Here is a 6,000-nt window from a genome sequence, read left to right on the forward strand (position 1 = left end):
CAACAATACATGGCACATCAGTCAGCTACGAAGATTCTACGCATAAAAACAACTCAAGGGAGAATATGTATACAAGACATAAGAGGTCAACGTTCATGATCAACAAGATACCGCAATGTATCATTGTAACACATCAATATTCATGATCAATAAAGATGATTATCTCTCGATAAACATATATCTCATGGCTCTATCCGAGTTGTTTCTTAAATGCAAAATGGCTGAAAATATGCCTGAGCATCCCGGCCGAGAGCAAAATAGTTGAAAAGACACTTGAGCCCGCCGATGAGGGTAGCTAACAAGCTAACACCCGAAATAAAATGCAAAATGGCTGAAAAGACGCCTGAGCATCCCGTCCGAGAGCAAAATAGTTGAAAAGACACTTGAGCCCACCAATGAGGGTAGCTAACAAGCTAACACCCGAAATAAAATGCAAAATGGCTGAAAAGACGCCTGAGCATCCCGTCCGAGAGCAAAATAGTTGAAAAGACACTTGAGCCCGCCAATGAGGGTAGCTAACAAGCTAAAACCCGAAATAAAATGCAAAATGGCTGAAAAGACGCCTGAGTATCCCGACCGAGAGCAAAATAGTTGAAAAGACACTTGAGCCCGCCGATGAGGGTAGCTAACAAGCTAACACCCGAAATAAAATGCAAAATGGCTGAAAAGACGCCTGAGCATCCCGGCTGAGAGCAAAATAGTTGAAAAGACACTTGAGCCCGCCGTTGAGGGTAGTTAACAAGCTAACACCCTGAAATAAATTGCAAAATGGCTGAAAATACTGCCTGAGCATCCTGGCCGAGAGCAAAATAGCTGAAAAGACGCTTGAGCTCGCTGATGAGGGTAGCTAACAAGCTAGAACCCGAAATAAAATCAAAAGGACTGAAACTAAGCCTGGGCATAGACCAGAGCAATATCAAAAGCAAGACCCTCTAGCTACTTGCACCAAATAGCAAGAGGCTCGGGGGCTACACTGGAGATACCTAAGAATGCAAAGATCTACATATAACGAGTTGTTTACAACTCGATGGATCAAGAAAGGTCATCAACACAAAGATCTACATATAACGAGTTGTTTACAGGGCACAAGAGAAGGCCAGACAAGCACTCGACAGATCAAGAAAGGTCGTCAACACAAAGATCTATATATAACAAGTTGTTTACTCGAACAGAAAAGTACTCGACAAATCATCCAAGGAATAGGCAGGGCATTCAGGCAAAGAAGACATCAACAAAAAATACCTTCATTCAAAAAAGAAGTATAATGTCATATTACAAGGCACGAGCATAAAAGTCAAATACATCAAGCCTCATCATCAGGAGAAGGGAGAACGATATTGAGATTATCTACTATCCTACTAGCTAAGTCTTCAACTTCAGGCTCCATCCTCTCGACAGCATCGATGTATTCTTGACTATCAGCTTCCTCTGCTATCTTGGACAAAGGAGCCACTGGAGCAAGAACCCAGACTTGGGCCAGAACATTCTTGGTACACAGTTGAGCGCACCTCTTCACAAACTCTTAGAAACGAGTTGGAATTCGAGGAATCAACTGAGCCCAAGATTGCCCGTCATCCGCTGGAGTTCGAAGAACGTCGGCTACTGAATGAAAGGATTTCCACAAAGCCTTCTAGTTTTTAGTAGCCATTGCCAGCCTGCCAGACAAGTCTTCAATGGTTTTCTAGGCCTGCACAAGATCTCTATCAGCTCCACGCCTAATCAACTTAGCAAGTGTAAGTTCCTCTTCAGCATGAGTAATTACCTCCTCAGCCTTGTTATGACTTGTACGAACAAGAGTCTTCATTTCTTCAACGTCCTCCGAGAGTTTCTGCTTTTCAACCCAGAGAGCTGGATGAAGTAACAGACAACAAGTCAGCAGAAAGGAAAGTTTAAATACAAAAAGAAATAAAAATAACCCTCAATACCGTTGCACTCCTTCACGGCCTCCAAGTCCTTCATGGCCTCCGAGTTCTTTCGAGCCTCCTGAAGAGCGGCATCCCTCTGCTTCTCGATTTCAATAGCCCAGGCACATAGAGACTTTTCTTCATCCTGATGCATTTGATGCTCAGCCTCCATCTCGACCCAGAGGAGATCAAGATTAGCTTTCAAGGTGCTCACTTCTGAAGACAACTTTTTCTTGTTTTAGATGAGAAAAAGAATCTGGTATGATCATGAGAGAAGGACTGAGCAAAAAGATACAAAGAAAAACAAAGAATAAGGACTAAAGAAAAATGAACATCCAAAGAAGGAACGATGAAAAAGCTTACCTGGAGCTTTTCTCCAAAAGAAGTCGCAAGGGACGACAAGTTTCCCCAGGCAGCAGTTAATTCCGATAGCCGATGAGTGGCATCGAACTGCTGCACCACATCATCAGCAAAAGGCGGACCGCTGGAGGCAAGAGAAGGAGAGGGAGAGGCCGGCCGAGGTGAAGAAGGAACGACCAGAGCGACCTCTCGGGAAGCGGAGGCCAAACCCTTAGAAGGACCCGACGCAATGGCCACGGTCACCTCCGGGGCAGCCAAGTCTGCAGCGGCACCATCGCCAGAAAGCTTTGTAGCCCTCACAGCCACTTCACTAATAGTACGCTGCGAGTCCTAAGGCTCGGTACTCGGTGGCACGACGGAGGGCTGAGAAGAAGTCGACGAAGAAGCGAGAGAAGACGAAGGACTAAAAATTGATAAAAGAAATCGCCGATGAGAACCAGAAAAAAGGAGAACAGAAGCAAAAAGATGAAGCCAGAATCTACTCACCCAGCCACCTTCTTCCTTGCAAAACCAAAAGAAGACCTCGTAGGGGGGACCATGGCGGCAAAAACGTCCCCGCCACTTGGCGACAGGAGCGGTATAGCCGATAACAGAGCCCCGGAAGAAGCCAGGGCTGGAGCCACGGAAGAACTCGGCACCAGAGCTGCGGAAGAACTCAGTACCAAAGCTACTAAGGAACTCAACACCGGAGCTTCAGAAGAAGCCGGCGCGGGAGCCTCAGAAGAACCCATACCCGACGTCTAGGGTACTTCAAAAAGATCAAGACTAAAAGTCAAGACAAAGAGGAGAAATTCAATGGAAGGGGAATATGAAAACTACTCACCGCCGCATGCCTCTTCCCCCTTAGTCTCAACCAAGGCCACTAGAGCACCCGCTAAAAAAAGAATAAAAGTACTCGGTTCAAGATAAAAACAAGAAAACAAATGGACATATAGTATAAAATATACTCACCTAAGAGCATGCTAGCTACAACTGGAGTACCTAGAAGAGTACTTGGCTTGCGAGACTTCTTGGAAGCAGGCAGGCTAGATGAAGACCCATCTATTCGCCCCCTCTTTGAGACACTACGAGGACTACAGGGGGACTAGACGAGGAACATATTCTTCATATACATCAACAAATCTAGAAGAAAATCCAGGAAGCACTGTAGAGATTGGGAACTTACTGGTTACGGAGGCTCCAGCAAGTTTCTCCCCTAGTTTTCGCCACGGCAGGGAGAACATCAAGAGGGATCAGGTCAACAAAGTTGTGCCCAAACTCCTACGAAAAAGAATAGAACAACGAGAAAGGGAAAAGTTAAACAAAAATGGATACAATAAGAATACATAAAGTACCCAAACAAAGAGAAAAACAACTTACGGCTAGAGGCGGGTTGTTGGCAGAGAACTCAGAGACAGTAAGCGGGACAACGCTTGCTCCTTTCAGCATCTTCTGGAGACGCTCGAGTACCTCCTCATCGGTCAGCTCAAGAGCTGGGACCATGCGTGAAGGATCCTCAGCCCTAGAGTACTCGAAGCCAAGGTGCTCTCGCTCCTTCAAAGGCTGAACTCGGCAACGAAGAAAACTCGAGACAATACCGAAACTGGTTAAACCCTACTATTTCAGCATACTAATCCTATCAAGGAATGGCTGGATTGCCTGAACCTCAGCGGGTGACACAGGGTTCTTATCCCATCGGTCATTAACCACGGGACCAGATCCAGAGTGGATAGCAAGGGAAGGGATCAGATTGGTGGCATAAAACCAGTCGGCACGCCAATCTCTTACAGAATCAACCAGGTCATAGTCAAAGAACTTGCCCTTAAGACCCTGGTGAAATTGAATCCCACAACCACCAAGAACACTAGTTTCTTCACGGCGGGGTTGGGGTTTCAGGCGAAAGAAGTAACGAAACAGAGAAAGAGAAGGGGGGAATTCCAAGGAAAGCTTCACAAAGATGAACAAAGACAGAAAGGTGAAGAACTGCATTAGGAGCAAGATGGTTCAAGCAAATCCCAAAATAGCTAAGAAATTGATGAAGAAAGGTAGAGGTGGGAAGGCAAAGTCCAGCGCGAATGAAAGAGACAAAAAGAACGATCTCACCAGGACCTAGAGCAGGGACCCGATGCTCGCCTGGAACTCTCCATTTAGCAAAAGCTTTGCTCTAGATCAAGCCGTCGCTGACAAGCTCGTGGAGTTGCTCTTCAGTGGTTGTCGGAGTCGAACAAGACTTCTGGGCGGCCCTCATGGCAATAAACTCCTGATTCTCGATCATAGAGAGTGATGACTCCTCGTCCACGAAAGAAGACTAGGACTTACTTGCGGCTTTCTTCTTACCCATGTACTAACGGAGGCAAAAAGCAATTAAGGGAAAAGAAAGCCTAGACAGTGGCGCTAAAGACAGCGGCAGAAATGGCGACGGCGGATGACTGAGAGCTAGGGTTTTGAAGGCAAGAGAAAGGCAGTAAAGAAGAAGAAGATAAGGGTCTTTAAATAGATTTTACAGCATTAAAAATGGCCCACTAGGCCCATTAAAGCACCATGTGAGAACGCAATGGTCCATTTACTGACACAGCTAAAATGACGGAGGGCACAAATCTACACAACGGTACAATTCAACGGGTAGATTCAGACTTATCCATCCAGTACTACTGTGGAGTTATCAGATAACTACAAGAACAACCCGTCAACAAAGAAGAAAAGAAGGGCAACTTCACAAGGAACATAAGAACTCGATTCTTACGGAAAGAACTCGAGAATATCATGAACAACCGGAACTACAGCAGAAAAGTAAATAACAACTCAGAAGACAAGATTCTTTCCATTACAAGCGACTTCAAAAATAGAAGATTACAAATCTTACAAGACTCAATGTACTCAGGTACCACTGAAAAGCAAAGTAGCAAAGAAGAACACAGACACAGCTAGGCTCTAGAACAACTACGTGTCCCAAATTGCTACTTGGAAGGACAAACCGCTATCGGCTACACTGTTTTCTTCAAAGGACGGACGTAGTGCATCCAAGGCGGAAATCAGCAGCACTGGCAGGACAACATGGAGTAGAGAAGGCTGGCAGGCATCTGTCTACCCAAGACTGATATGATGCTGGATATGGTGTTGATCTGCACCGGACAGTCTCAAGATAGGCGACTGAGGATCAACCTAGAACTGCCAGATGAAGGAACAAAGTCCACATCACAAGACTTCCTCCAACTACCGCCACGTACATTCTGGTACATTGCTGCCGCGGGATTAGCCTACCTCTAATCTCTATCACAAGACTTCCTCCAACTACGACAAGACACATAGGAACTACGAAACACGCCCGGGGGCTGCTCTACTTCACAAACTACCATGTTAATGATCACAAAGGTTTCAACAGAATGTTCAATGGATGAAAGCAAGCACTCCAGGAGGGTATTTATAGATCAAAGAAGCGGTGCACATGGACTAGGAGTACCAACAAAATAAGCCTAACAAAGGACACAGTGAAAAGACAGGACTCAATAATGGAAGACTCAGGCGAGAGGGAACAGTACTCAAAGACGGGCATATTCGGAAGAATATACCGACACAGTACAACCCGTGAACAAAAGGCATTCACACTCAACCACCACCATACAACTACATCTGACAACAGTAGACTATCAGAGAATATGCCAAAACCCTGCTTCTGAGTTGTTGGCAACTACATCTGGCTACATCTGGCAACAACAGGCTATCGGTGGTCAAACATCGACAACCACCGAGAAGATGA

The sequence above is a fragment of the Miscanthus floridulus genome, chromosome 6 (genome assembly GCF_019320115.1).
Source record: "Miscanthus floridulus cultivar M001 chromosome 6, ASM1932011v1, whole genome shotgun sequence".
In the NCBI taxonomy this organism is placed as follows: domain Eukaryota; kingdom Viridiplantae; phylum Streptophyta; class Magnoliopsida; order Poales; family Poaceae; genus Miscanthus; species Miscanthus floridulus.